At 42.3% G+C, this 15,405-nt stretch overlaps 1 long non-coding RNA gene across 1 annotated transcript; it reads left to right on the forward strand.

The window, feature by feature from the left end:
- The first annotated feature begins 5,886 nt into the window (after positions 1 to 5,886).
- Positions 5,887 to 12,441, forward strand: LOC131509746 (uncharacterized). The gene is made up of 3 exons (XR_009260676.1): positions 5,887 to 7,506; positions 10,715 to 11,060; positions 11,290 to 12,441. It is a non-coding gene; the product is annotated as an uncharacterized LOC131509746 (long non-coding RNA).
- The last annotated feature ends 2,964 nt before the right edge of the window (positions 12,442 to 15,405 follow it).

Here is a 15,405-nt window from a genome sequence, read left to right on the forward strand (position 1 = left end):
TTATTTTTTATTTATTTGTTTTTATTTTTGAGAGTGAGCAAGTGGGGGAGGGGCAGAGAGACAGAATCTGAAGCAGGCTTCAGGCTCTGAGCTGTCAGCACAGAGCCCCACATGGGGCTTGAACCCACAAACTGCGAGATCATGACCTGAGCCAAAGTCAGACGCTCAACCAATTGAACCACCCAGGTGCCCCCATTGTTCTGTTTTAGCATTTAATAGTTTTCCTGGGCTTCACAAGGATCTGAAATGTTCGATTGTTTTTTCTAGGATTTGATCTAGAGGTGGACCTTAGAAATCATTTGGTTTAAGGAACTCACTTTGTACATGACTTAGTGGAAACTTGGTTGAAAAATGTATGGCTGTCTAGAGCCTAGAACCTACTCCAGTATCCTTCCCACCTTGTGTCCTCTTCTTTTTTTGTTCCCCACTCCCCATAAGCTAACTATAGTTAGTGGCTTATGCCTTCCTGACTTAGTTTTTCCCCTCCATGTGATTCTTCGCATTGGATGTATTGTGAATTTTCATCCTCATGTGATATATATCATTGCACGATTAAGATGTTGGTGCCTCAGCCATGCTATGCTAATTCCTACTTTGTCAAATTAACAGTCAAAAGCAGGCAAAAAAAACCGAAGTCCTGTCGTGTAGGTCCGTTCACTTACGAATACAAGCTTACAAGTTCCTTTTTCATTTGATATTTTTACTGAGCAAATGGTATATCTCAGATGTTAACTAAGCAGCATCTTGATAATTTTTCTTTCTATTGCAAATAAACAATGTAAGGGAAGACCTGTTTTCAAGGGGATCACTGTTAAATGTAGTTAAATTCAGGTTTGGGGGTGGTGCACACGGGGCTATTTTCCTATGAGGTTTCTGGCCTCAGAAAACCCAGCAAGTGAGATACTTAGAACTGCTTTGCTTTACACAACTGTTCTTTGTGTTGCATTTGTAGTACCTAGCAGCCTTTTGTTCCAAGCTCTTTGATAAACATAACTGAGGGCCTATTCACAGGCCACATAAGTGTTCTTTCATAAGATAGCATTTAGTTGCATTGACCTTGATGATTGGGCAAGTACAACATGAAAATTCTAGGGAAATTCACTTAGCTATGCTGGAAGCCAATGAGCTGTTCCTGTAACAATTAATGGTTTGTTATAAGAGTGGGTTTTAAGCAACTTTTTTTAGGTGTATTTAGTTTGAGAGAGCGTGCACATGTGGGGGAGTGGAGAGAAGAGAGAATCCCAAGCAGGCTCCAGGCTGAAGCTCAGACCCTGATGCGGGACTTGATTTCCTGAATTTGGGAGGTCATGATCTGAGCTGAAATCAAGAGTCGATGCTTAAACTGACTGAACCCCCCCCTGGCGCCCTGGTTTTAAGCAACTTTTTAAAAACTTTTCGGACCTTAATTAACATTCCCTTGATTGGCGAATGGTTCTTTCAAAAGTGAGGTTTGCTTGGGGGTTTAGCAGCTTTCACCTTTGGTTAAGAAAACTTGAATTCTTCCTCTGGGGGATCTGGATTAGGAAGAAACTAATCCTCCGTTTCTATAATACCGACTGAGATTCCTATCCTTGCAGGCTATGATAAAAAGGTCAAGGATTTCTCTTGTGACAAAGGGTTGAGGGGATGATGGAAAGATTAGTGAAGGTACTACAATGAGTTTTTCATTGTGTAACAAAATTTCTTCTTTGCATCCTCATGGAATTTTGCTACTTTTTTGCCTACTTCTGGAATGGCTATTCCTCTTCATCTTCTTGAAGCTGCTTCATCAGTGACTTAAATGAAGTGGATCAGATGGCAAGCTTTTGCCTACAAACTTATTTTGAAGAAGTTAAAAGAATAATCTGTACACTTAGGGGCGCCTGGCTGGCTCAGTCGGTAGAAGCTGCAACTTTTGATCTTGAAGATCAAGCCCCACAGTGGGCTTAGAGCTTACATTAAAAAAAAAAAAAAGAAAAATACATTGAACATTGAACATTTCTACTCCCCACCTAGATTTAACAGCAAACATTTGCTGAGCCATTTGAAAATAAGTTGGTACACCTGACACTTTTATTGTGGCTTACATGTCCTAAGAACTAAGATGTTCTCTCAATCACAAGGATTGCAATCCATTATCATACTTAGAAAATTTGACCTTATTTCTCTAGTACCATCTGATCCTTAATAAAATAATTCAAACAGTGCCGGTTGTACCAAAATCAACGTCGCCAGGTTTTCCAAACTGGATCTAGTCAAGGTATGTAAGTTGTGTTTGGTTGATAAGTTTATTTAGACTCTCTTCATCTAACAGTTCCCTACCTTTCCCCCTCATAACCATGGGTTTTTGGTTTGTTTTTGAAGAGACCAGAGCAGTTTTCTTGAATGTCCTGTATTTACTAATTATTTTTTCTTCCTGGTGTCAGCTTATTTATGTCTTCTATTTTTCCTGCTGTAGAGTCCTGATTATTAGGTTCAGCTTGAACTTGTTTTGGCACGAATGTTTTAAAAGTATGTAATGTTGCATTTCATTAGTTTTACTTTTGATACAGACCTTTATCGATCGTTTAAGACTATTTTTTCATTGCAGTGATACGTGTTTCTCTTGAAAATTTAGTAATCGGTCTCCATCCCCAGTATCTTTTCACGTAATGCTTTTAGCACGTATTATGCCTTGTTCAGATGTTGCTTTGAGTTCATAAATTTGTTGTGCAATTGCTAGGGATGTAGAATGTAATCTCACTAGCTCAGCAAAGCCAGGTTATACCCAGAATGATGCCGGGTATCCCAAACCATAGGTTCTTTATAAATGTTAAGTATCTCTAAAAAAGCCACAAAAGGAAAAGTTGGTTTTCTTGATATAAATTATAGTCCCGTTTCTGTTGAAGTTGTGGGTACAAAACTTCTAAAATAAGCATATGTGTGTGTGTGTGTGTATATATATATATATATATATATATATATACACACACACACGAGTTTTCATGTTAAATGTTACATGAAACCTGTTTTTAATAGCAGTTCTAGAGCCGGGGTCAGATGCTTGGGTTTTCTAATCATAGCAGAGTATGAGACATTTTTCTCTGGGAAGTGTAGTGGTCCACCTAGCTTGAGGTAGAGAGCTTATTTAATAACCTTGAAGTTGAACATCCCATCTAACTTAGATATGCATAGCAAAGAAAACTACACTTTTAGGTACTATTTTAAAATGTTAATTTGACTGGTCTTTGCATTCTTGGTGTGACACTTTATCTTATTTTTAAATTATTTTAAAAAAGTATTTTAGGGGTGGCTGGGTGGCCCTGTTGGTTAAGTGTCCCAACTTCAGCTCAGGCCATGATCTTACAGTTGGTGAGTTTGAGCCCCGTGTCAGGCTCTGTGCCGACAGCTCGGACCCTAGAGCCAGCTTTGGCTCTCTCTGCCCCTCCCCCATTCGTGCCTCTGTCTCTCTGCTTCGAAAACAAAATTTCAAGAAAATTAAAAAAAAAATTTTTTTAATGCTTATTTTTGAGACAATGCGAGAGAGTGCAAGCAGCGGAGGGGCAGACAGGGAGACAGAATCTGAAGTGGGCTCCAGGCTCTGAGCTGTCAGCCCCAGAGCCCAATGGGGGGCTTGAACTCACAAACCGTGAGATCATGACCTGAGCTGAAGTCGGATGCTTAACCGACTGAGCCACTCAGGCACCCCCAAAACGTTTTTAATACAGAGTATGCACCTGTGAACAGGAGGTGGGGGAGGAGAGGAAGAGAGAATCTCAAGCAGGCTCCACGCTGAGTGTGGAGCTGAAGCAGGGCTTGATCCCATGACCCTAGAGATCATAACCTGAGCCAAAATCAATAATTGGATGCTCAACTGACTGACCCCCCCCACCCCCCCAAATTTCCCTTCTTTTTAAAGTTTTACTTGAGTAATCTCTACACCCGACATGGGGTCAAACCCACAACCCCAAGATCGAGTCATGTGCCCATCAGACCGAGCCAGCCAGGCACCCCTTGCTTTGATACTTCCTTCCTTTTCCTATTGTAGATAAGTCCAGAATTCTCTCTACACAACCGATATGCTGGATTGCGATGATGGAGGTGATTTCGTGATGCACTGGTTACATCTGAAGCACGTCTGCTTTATTAGGAGTCTAGTGCAGCACTGTACAACAATGTACAAAAACTTGCACGTACTGCTTTGATGAGTATCAAAGGGCATTGGGTAGTCGACTTCAGGAAACGTTTAGGTTCTGCTGTCTGGTACAGGTGCGCTTGTAACCTTGTGCACTTAAAAGTCCCCCAAGGTAAAACCTTGGTATTTGGGGGGTGTTCAGTGTTTGGTGCGTACTTTTACCATCTGTCTCTTATTTTCTGTTTTGGATGTGTTTGCTTTAATATGCATTAGTATTTGTTGTGGCAGTCTAAGTTAATGACTTTTCAAAGTTCTGTAAAAGATTCGGAGCACGTGGTTTTCTTGTTGGGTTCTGTTATGTCCTAGGAAGTATTAGACATCGTATTTCCTGTGTGTAACCGGAAGTGCCGGGGGTACTGTTGTGAGTCTGGTGTGCTTGCTGTGCGGAGCGAGCGACAGTGAAGCAGGAATCTTAACAGCCTCGTGGCTGGGTGCTGGTAACCGATAGAATTAGGCATGCAGGCATCTAGGTCTAATTTGGGTGGGTCCCTAAGCTATTGGTGTTTTATAAGCTTCTAGATGATTCTACGGTACCAGTGGGTTGAAAACCACTGGGGTACGTAACTGAGGTCATAGCCCCAGTGGTGCAGTTGGAATTTGAAAACTCAGTCCTGTGCTTATGCTCTTGGTTACAGGGGTTTACACGTAATTACCCTTTCTTGCTTTAGAACTGAAAGAACATTCATTAAACATACCTGCTTCACATCTATTCCATTTTCAACCCCACAACAAACCTTTTACAAGGAACGTAGCTGCAATTCTGTTGAGTAGTGTGGATGCATTTTAGTCTTGATATTTCCTGATCTTTTTTCTCCCTACTATTGTGGTTCTTGGTTTTCAGCACTGCGTTTTTCTTGGTAGTTACTTTGCAGTGTGACCCCCCAACCAAGGGCCTAGAACTGGACTACTCTTGTCTCCCCAGGGAACATTGTTAAGTGACCAAGCAGAGGCAAAAACAGAGTTAATTAATTCAGTGACTTCTCAGTATGAATTTTTCCACTTCAATTGAGATGGACTTCTTTCCTAAGTGTGGCTACTTCATGGCTTTGTCTTCCCAGAGTAACCATCCTTTTCCCTTAGGTTCATTTCAGATATTCTTAGTTGCAGTTCGCTTGCCTTCTTGTGCCCCAAATAATGATAGTCATAGGAGCAACGGTATCACAATGGGACCTCCACTTAAAGTGGGTGCAAGTGGAATAGAACGAGGGACAGTTCCCTGGAAGGAGAATTGGGATCTCCAGTCATTCTGGCTGTATATTTATACTTCATGGATCAGGCCACCATAAGCAATGCAATAGGCAAATGTGCTTGTTGCTTAGCTGATGCAACTGCCATTTGTGAGGCAGCCTTATATGATCACTGGCGCTCTTAAGAGCCTTCTCATCAAGAGTTGATTGCACCTGGTTGAATGGCTCAACGTCAGAAGATTTTTGGCTAATCTAGGTATAAGGCCACTTGGATGGGCATTCATTCAGTGCTTCCACGTGGTGTTTTTTTTTTTTTTTAATTTTTTTTTTTTTTCAACATTTTTTATTTATTTTTGGGACAGAGAGAGACAGAGCATGAACGGGGGAGGGGCAGAGAGAGAGGGAGACACAGAATCGGAAACAGGCTCCAGGCTCCGAGCCATCAGCCCAGAGCCTGACGCGGGGCTCGAACTCACGGACCGCGAGATCGTGACCTGGCTGAAGTCGGACGCTTAACCGACTGCGCCACCCAGGCGCCCCTCCACGTGGTGTTTTTAATTGGGAAGGGTCAAACTATATTTGTACATGTTACATGGTGTTAACAGGTGAGGTGACACTTCTCTCCAAGCTGTGGTCACTTGTCCACTAATATTTTTGGGCGATAGTTTCTACACAGTGAACCTGAACAGATGTGGCAGAGGTCAGAGCTTACAGATTTTTCTTTTTTCTAAATCGGACAAAAATTCAAGGGCAAGATTTTTGTTTTTTGAAATTTTAAACTACAGCTGAGAGCAGAAGCAAAAACTGGTCATTGCTGATGACCAAAACCTTTGCTGATTCTCTCTTGTGAATGGAAGAGAAAGTCTATTCACTCTAGTATTTTCATGCCAGTTTGAGAATTAGCTCACAGTCATTCTAGCTGTCAAGTTAATCTCAACTTCTTACAAACGTGTTTCATTAACTAGGTTTCTGAATCAGATCAACCAAAAAAATGCCTTGGAATTGGAATATTTGTAAAGTGGTAAGTGGTAATGTATGGAGGAAACGTGAATTTCCCACTTGATTTCATTTTAATTTTTTCTAGTTGGTTTGTTGGATCAGGATCCAAATGTTCTATATACATTGCATTTGGTAATGTCTTATATTTGTAATAGTTGCCTGTCCTTATTGGAAAAACAAATTGAGGAATTCCTAATGACTTGCATTTGGCTGATTGTATTCCTGTCGTATTGTTTCATACGGTTTTATCTCCCCGAGTTTAGTAATAGATCTAGAAGCTTGATTATGTTTTGATTATTTTTTAAGGCTAGATACATCATAGTGGGTGCTGCATTCTTCCTTTTGCATCATATCAGGAGGTACGTAATGTCAGATTGCCTTACTTTTGATACTAAGCTTGGTTAGTAGATTCTAGTGATTTCAGGGTTTTCTATCCATTATAAAGTCTTCCATCAACGTTGCACCAAATAGTTTTAGCAGCCATGGATGATAAACATCTACACTGATACTTTAGTCATAAACAACAAATTAGTGAAAGGACCTTAAATTTCTTAAGGCAAGCCCAGAATACAAGACCCTAAGAATTAATATATGTGACTTCTAAAAGCTGTGCAAGTTATCTAGGGTGACTGGGTGGCTCAGCCAGTTAAGTGTCTGACTTCAGCTCAGGTTACGATCTCGCTGTCCGGTCCGTGAGTTCAAGCCCTGCGTTGGGCTCTGTGCTGATAAGCGTGGAGCCTGGAGCCTGCTTTGGATTCTGTGTCTCCCTCTCTCTCCACCCCTCCCCACTTGTGCTCGCTCGCTCTCTCCCCAAAATAAATAAACCTTAAAAAAATTTTAAAAAGCTGTGCAAATTATCTTGCACTTTTCCCCCCAAGGTCTGTTAGTACTGCAGTATCTATGCCTCCAAAAACCTGGTTTTAGCTTCACGGCCTTGCTCATTTTTGAAACAGTGGCATCATGCAGCCAATATGGGCTGTGGTGTCAGACTTCACTGGAATCTCAGTTCTAAGTCTGTTGTTGGCTTACATTTGAAACAGCAAGATTTCTAAGCTCCACTTTCCTCATCTGTAAAGTGAGAAAACCTTGTATTTATTTTGCAGGATCACTATGATGGATTACATGAGACATTGGCAAAGGGCTTAGCACTTACTGGAATAATAAATGGTACATACTATTTTTATGCAAACTTCCTACAGTGCCACCAGATTGCCGCATGCCAACTGAGAGGAATACCTCTCAGGATGTTTGGCAGGTCTGAAAGAAGACCTGGCTGAACCAGTTCAGGGACACCTTTAATGTATGCCACTAACTCCTGAGCCTTTGGAAGGCAGCAGCTGGTGCTATGAACGAAGCAGGTCAGCTGGGAGATGGGGGAGGTGGTGCTGTAGAAAACTCTGGAGAAGAGCCCACGTCCCTCCAGGGACAACAGCTACTTGGCTCCTCCTGATTGAGAGATTCTCTAGTGATTTGGTGCAAGGAGGAGCAGTCTACTATTTTATTACTTTTCTAGTAGTCTGTTTTAAATTTTGATGCATACTCTGTTAAACCTGAGCAACATTTTGAAAATCAGTTTTTCTCGGGCATTGAGGCCTTGGTTCCAAATATGTCCAAAATTTAAACTTTGAATAGAAATTTAATCTGGTTTTGGGGTGCCTGGGTGGCTCAATCGGTTAAACCACTGACTCTTGATTTTGGCTCAGATCATGATCCCAGTCATGGGATCGAGCCCCATGCACCGAGCGTGGAGCCTGCTTAAGATTCTCTCCCTCCTGCCTCTTTCCCCCTTGCGTGCTTGCTCACTCTCTCTCAAAATAAACTTTAAAAAATGTTTTAATCTGGTTTTGAAATTTTTAAGCAGAAACACTACAAATACCATGGTTTAAAGTTTTACTAAGAACTTTACATTTTTTCTGCCTTTGTGATGTTCCAGTCATACACCTTCCTAAGGATCTTAATAATTCTACCATATTCCATTTTTTAAAAAAATGTTTACTTTGAGACAGGGAGAGAAAATTGCAAGCAGGCTCCATGCTATCAGCACAGCTGACAGCACAGAGCCCAATGTGGGGCTGATCTCACTAACTGTGAGATTATGACTTGAGCCGAAATCAAGAGTTGGTGGCTTAACTGACTGAGCCACCCAGGTGTCCCTACCATATTCCTTTTTTAATGCTTTTTCTTGAGTATAAACAATCAGATGCAAGAGAAAGTGGATGTCCTCTCATCTCAGGTTGTCAGTGGGAGTTTCTGGTATTTTGGGCTGGTTAGCCCTAGGTTAGGACAATTCCAAAGGTGATTAAAATCAGATTCTGGAAGTGAGGTTGAATCCTCTTTTTTTTTTTTTAATTTTTTCTTTTTTAACATTTATTTATTTTTGAGAGCTAGAGACAGAGCACAAGTGGGGGAGGGGCAGAGAGAGAGGGAGACACAGAATCTGAAGCAGGCTCCAGGCTCAGGGCTGCCTGCACAGAGCCTGATGCGGGGCTTGAACTCACGGACTATGAGATCATGACCTGGACCAAAGTCGGATGCTTAACCAACCGAGCCACCCAGGTGCCCCAAATCCTCTTTCATAACAGTTTTTCTTAATATGGTCGTACACAACAGGTCTCCTGACCCCTATCTTTCAAGCACATTAAAACAATTTTTTTAAATATTTATTTTTGAAAGAGAGCATGAGTTGGGGAGGGGCAGAGAGAGGGAGACACAGACTCTGAAGCAGGCTCCAGGCTCTGAGCTGTCAGCACAGAGCCCAATGTGGGGTTCAAACTGAGACCGCAAGATGAGGACCTGAGCCGAAGTTGGACGCTTAATTGACTGAGCCACCCAGGCGCCCCCTTTCAAGCACATTTAAAGTGTTTGGACCCTTTTTTCTAGAAACAAAGTGGTCTTGCAGTATTTTTTTAATATTAGACCACAGGTGTTGATCAGACCTTTTTGTTCTTTGTGTAGTTTATACATTTTCTGGATTGTTTAGCTGATTTGGGACATTTTGATTCAGTTCATGGGCGAAAAGTACACATCTATATAATTAGAAGTTCCTTTAAAAGAACTATATGTTCATATCTTTGTAACTAGTTTTCATATACTCTTTTTAAATTTTTTTTAACATTTATTTATTTTTGAGAGACAGAGCACAAGCGGTGGGGGGGGGGGGGGCGGGGAGGTGGGGGGTTATGGGCAGAGAGAGGAGACAGAATCCGAAGCAGGCTCCATGCTCTGAGCTGTAAGCACAGAGCCTGAAGCGGGCTTGAACTCACAAACCGTGAGATCATGACCTGAGCCGAAGTTGGACGCTCAACCGACTGAGCCACCCAGGCGCCCCTCATACGCTTTTTCTCTTAAGCTCACTTATTTATTTTGAGAAAGAGCGCGCAGGGGAGGGGCAGAGAGAGGATTGCAAGCTGGCTCTGCCTTGTCAGCACAGAGCCCAACATGGGGCTCGAACTCCAGAAATGTGAAATCATGATGTGAGCTGAAATCAAGAGTCTGACGGTTAACCGACTGAGCCACCCAGGTGCCCCTGTATATTTTAACGTAGCAAAATTGTGAACGCATGGACTTTTACAAATTACCTTTTATTATTTTATGCTCATATTGTCACATCCTTATTTTCTGCTAAGAACAGCATTCTACAAGATCCATTCTGTTTTGTTTTTTTTTTTTCTGCGCAAGTGAAGGAATCAATCACTGTATTAGTTTCCTGTTAATGATGTAACTTAATCACACCCCCAAAGTCCTTTGGCCATGTAAGGTAACTCACAGGTTTTGGGGATTAGGACATGTACATCTCTGACAGGGCATTACTCTTCCTACCTCAGTCTGGCTTCTGGCCCCTAAAGATTCACAGTCATCTCACATGCAAAATGCATTCATTTCCTCCCAGCATCCCCCAACGTGTCAACCCATTATACACCAAAGAAAAAAACCTCCCAGCTCTCAGCTCCAAAGTCCAAGTCTCATTGTCTAAATCAGGTCTAGGTAAGAGCTGAGCATGATCTATCGTGGGGCAAAATCCCTCTCCATCTGTGGTTTTATAACAGGTTTTTAAGTTATCTGCTCCCCAAATGTCAATAGTAAGATAGGTATTGGACATCAGTAATAGACGTGGTCCTTCGAAATAGGAAGAAATGAAAGGGAAAAAGGAGTCACTGGTCTCAACCAATTTAAAAATCTAGCTGGGCAAACAGTGTCCAGTTTAAGGCCTGAGGGTATTCTCCGGGCTCAAGCTATACCTTCCTGAGTCCTCCCTTCTTTTTCATGAAAGGTAGCGCTTGTTCATAGCTGAGTAGTTTTGTCAGCTTGTTTCCTGCTTACAGAATTTCGGGAATTTAACAGACTTCTTTAATTTGATCCTTTCTCCATCCCTCAGAGTCCAGGCTGGCAGTGTTTCGGCTGGTATAAAAATTCTCAACCTTGATCTTCTGTGGATGTCACGGAAATTCACTTCATTGGACAAGAGGTGCCTCCACAGAACTTTCCTGGGTAATCCCATCTCTATTCCTGGGTTCTGCTGAGATGGTTGAGAGTATTCATGAGTCACACGCCTAATCTCCTATCTGTGTGGACAAATATGACCTTTTGGTCATTCTGAGGCACTAGAAAAAGGGGGCTCAACCACACCTTGGCTTTTTCTCCAGAGCACACTTCCCTGTGAGTCTCCTAATTTTAGCATCTTTTGCAGTGTGGATAGGCTGAGATTTCTGCATTAAGTTCAGGTTCTGTTTTTTTTTTTTAATTTTTTTTTTATTTATTTTTGGGACAGAGAGAGACAGAGCATGAACGGGGGAGGGTCAGAGAGAGAGGGAGACACAGAATCGGAAACAGGCTCCAGGCTCCGAGCCATCAGCCCAGAGCCTGACGCGGGGCTCGAACCCACGGACCGCGAGATCGTGACCTGGCTGAAGTCGGACGCTTAACCGACTGCGCCACCCAGGCGCCCCTCAGGTTCTGTTTTAACCGTTCTTCCCTAGATTTATCTCTTTGCTCTTGCATTTTACTACAAGCATCAAAAAGAAATGAAAAAAAATCCCTTCAGCTAAATATCCAAGTTTGTTATGTGCAAGTTCTGCCTTCCACATAACTGTTGGGTACAACTCAGCTATGTTTCTACCATATAAGGATTCCCCTTTCTTCCAGTTTCCGCTAACATTACCCAATTCCTTCTGAGCCCTCACCAGCCGTGCTTTTAGTGTCTGTATTTCTATTCACAGTCTGTTTATGTATTCTCTAAGACTACAGATTTTCTACTAGGCTCTTCACTTCCTTCTGAGTCCTCACTGACAGAATTGTTAACATTCATGTTTGTAGTAACAATCCGTGGAAAGCATTCTATCATACCCATAATTCTTCCAGCCTGTGTCCATTTTTCAGTTCCAAAACCACTTCTACATCTTAAGGTATTTGTTACAGTAGCATTCCACTTCCAGGTACCAAAATCTGTTTTAGTTTCTATATTGCTGTTGTAACAAATTACCACAAACTTAGTGACTTCAAACACTTTGAATTATTACACTTCTGGAAGGCAAAAGTTGGAAATGGGTTTTATAGGACTAAATGGAAAAAACAGGGCTGCTTTCCTTCTGGAAGCTCTGAGAATCCTTCCTTGCCTTTTCAAGCTTCTAGAGGATGTCTGCATTCCTTGACTAGTGGCCACTCACTCCAACCTCTGCTTCTGTAGTCATGCTTTCTTGGACTCTGATCCTTGGTCTCCTTATAAAGATCCTTGTGGATGACCCTGGGGCCATCGAGTAATCCAGGATACCTTCCCCTATCCCAAGATCCTTAATTTAGTTACAGCTGCTAAGTCCCATTTGCCATGTAAGGTGATATGTTCACAAGTTTTGGGGATTGGAATGTGGGCATCTTTGGCCAGGGGTGGGGGAGGGGGTGCTTGCCTGCCACACCTGCTCTCCAATGCAGTATTGAGGTCCTTAAATGGGTGCCAGGGGACACATGAATGAGTGTTGCTAGGTGAAACTACTGCCTCTGTTGCTTGTTGGGTCAGACAGAACTGGAAAATGTCTTTTTAATGTAAAGAGGTTTTTTTTTCCCCTACCCAATTAAATGTATTGCATTAAATGTATTACATGCTCACAACATGGACTGATTTAATATTAAGGTTTTTCACTTGTATTGACAATTACTGTGCAGGCATGTGGGTTCAGTGTTACCTCATATCAGGATTTCTATGTGAGATTTTCTAGTTCTTATAACATGATACAGGGCAAAGCAACGCTATAGGCCAAATTCAGCCTGCTGGCCAGTTTATAGCTGTGGTCTTATGGATTAGCGATGTGATCTAATGATAGATCGTTGATCGTGGATGCATAAGTAGATAAGATATATATGACTGATACTGGGATATGAGTACAAAAAGTCTTAGCACTACAAATATGCTGTTCAAATTTACAGGGTGGCTAAGAAACACAGCATTAAGTTGAGGCTGTTGGCACAAAAATAAGGCAGTTTAGTGCCACTGTCTTTGCTCCTTTATTCGTTTAGCCATGGTATCTCACAAGCCAGACCTATAGAGTGGAGATAAAAAAAACAAGATAGGATTCCAGTAGGGCAAGACCTGTAAATCTTAAGTCTGGTGATTTAAAGACTAACAAAGCTAGGGGCACCTAGCTGGTTCAGTCAGAAGAGCGTACGACTCTTGATCTCAGGGTTGTATATTTATATAAGTAAGTAAATAAATATATGTATATATAAATAAATAAAAGGCTAACAGAGCTCTTACAAAGCCCCTGAGCCTCCCAGCTGTACATGGAGTTGGATAAGGCCACATAATAGATTTGACTGCCGATCATGGGGTTTTGAGTTTTGAAATAGTTACTGAGAAGTTTACATAGATCTGTTCTGAGCACCTTATATGCTGTTCCCTCTTTTTATTAAATTTTTTTTTTAACGTTTTATTTATTTTTGAGACAGAGAGAGACACAGCATGAACGGGGGAGGGGCAGAGAGAGAGGGAGACACAGAATCGGAAGCAGGCTCCAGGCTCCGAGCCATCGGCCCAGAGCCTGACGCGGGGCTCGAACTCACGGACCGCGAGATCGTGACCTGAGCTGAAGTCGGACGCCTAACCGACTGAGCCACCCAGGCGCCCCTGCTGTTCCCTCTTTTTAATAACAGGTCTGTAAGGCAAGTGTCCCAATTTCATGAGTGATGAAAAATGAGAACAGAAGGGTAAATACTGCTATGTCAATTTCACAATAGAAATGAAACAGGTTGTGTAAGTCACCTAAGGCCACAGAACTACTAAGTGGTGGAACTATGATAAATCCAGGATGTCTAAATTGTCTCAGATGATAAGTAGGCATAAACAAGGAATATTTGCAGAGTGGAGGCAGGGTGCTGCAGGCAAAAGGAACACTATGGGCAAAGACAGGATCATTGTGCACGCAGTGAGGACATTAGCAGACTGTGGCAAGATAAATGGTATCATCAGGATGCTCTTAGTTTTAAGTACTGGTAGGTCTGACTTTTACTTGTTTCAACACTAAAGAGAGTTTATTGGTCTATGTAACTGAAGACTGAGCGGTGGGTGTGAGTGGCTGACAGCAGCTTCTGGTATTACATTTGCTCTGCATCTAGCAGGATGTATTCTACCCAGCATTGCAAGCCAAGTCCTGAGACTCAACTTTGGGTCAGCTTGGGTTTGTTTTGTTTTGTTTATTTGTTTGATAGAGCATGGGAGGGGCAGAGAGGGAGGGAGAGAGAATCCCAAGCAGGCTTCACCCTGTCAGTGCACAGCCTGATGCGGGCTCGATCTCACAGTTGGTGAGACCTAAGCTGAAATCAAGAGTCAGATGCTTAACCAACTGCTTGGGTTTTCAGTCCACCAATCAATATTCATAGGGAGATAGGATGGATTGTTTAGCTTAACCTAGCTCTTTCATTCTGCTCTTAAAGCTGGGCATGCAGTTCCCTTCCCCTGAACCGTAAGATCCCCAAATGTAATTCAGGTAAGCGGGTAGGGAGAATGGATGCTGGAAGGACAATCAATACAGGTAATGCCTCTTGAATCCTGTTATATATGATCTCTGTATCCTAGAGTCAGGGATTTAATGGACAAAGATACAGAAATGTGAGAAACTTCTGTCTCACAAATACTCAACTTGAGTGAGAAATGACCTTGCTTGTTTGGGAACAGGTGTTATTTATGGTAAAGGTTAACAAAGGTAATAAAAGACTCCCAAATGCAGCAGCTTACACAAGACTAGGTTTGTTTCTTGGGGCACCTGGGTGGCACATTCGGTTGACTGTCCGACTCTTGATTTCAGCTCAGGTCATGATCTCGTTTCAGCACAGGGCTCTGTGCTGACAGCACGGAGCCTGCTTGGGATTCTCCCTCTCTCTCACTCTCAATCAACATAAACATTAAAAAAAATAAAGTTTGAGAAGCAAAACCATTCCTCTCAATGCTTATGTTGAAAAAAAAAAAAGACCATGTTTTTTTTTAATTTTTTTTATTTTTATTTTTTTTTAATTTTTTTTTCAACATTTTTTATTTATTTTTGGGACAGAGAGAGACAGAGCATGAACGGGGGAGGGGCAGAGAGAGAGGGAGACACAGAATTGGAAACAGGCTCCAGGCTCCGAGCCATCAGCCCAGAGCCTGACGCGGGGCTCGAACTCACGGACCGCGAGATCGTGACCTGGCTGAAGTTGGACGCTTAACCGACTGCGCCACCCAGGCGCCCCAAAAAAAGACCATGTTTATCTCTCTCATTTCACAGGGCTAGATGTTCCAGAGCTGGGAGTGTAGCATCCTCCCAGTTCAGTTCTTCCATTTCTGAACTTGAGGTGGCTGTTGGCCATAGTCACCTCTCAGCCGTGAAGGGAAAAGGGCAAGGGAAAGGCGTGTCCATACTTTTCATGGCATTGCCTATGTGGCATTTATTCCCTCCATTCAATTCCCATTGGCGGTTATATAATCACAAACCCACAATTAGTTGTCAGAAGTGGGAAGATGGGAATCTAGTTGGGTGGCCATATGCCCAGCTGAAATTTTAAGAACTTGTCCTTATCACCGCTCAGGCATGAGATCCTGGTGTC

The sequence above is a fragment of the Neofelis nebulosa genome, chromosome 4 (assembly GCF_028018385.1).
Source record: "Neofelis nebulosa isolate mNeoNeb1 chromosome 4, mNeoNeb1.pri, whole genome shotgun sequence".
NCBI classification, from domain to species: domain Eukaryota; kingdom Metazoa; phylum Chordata; class Mammalia; order Carnivora; family Felidae; genus Neofelis; species Neofelis nebulosa.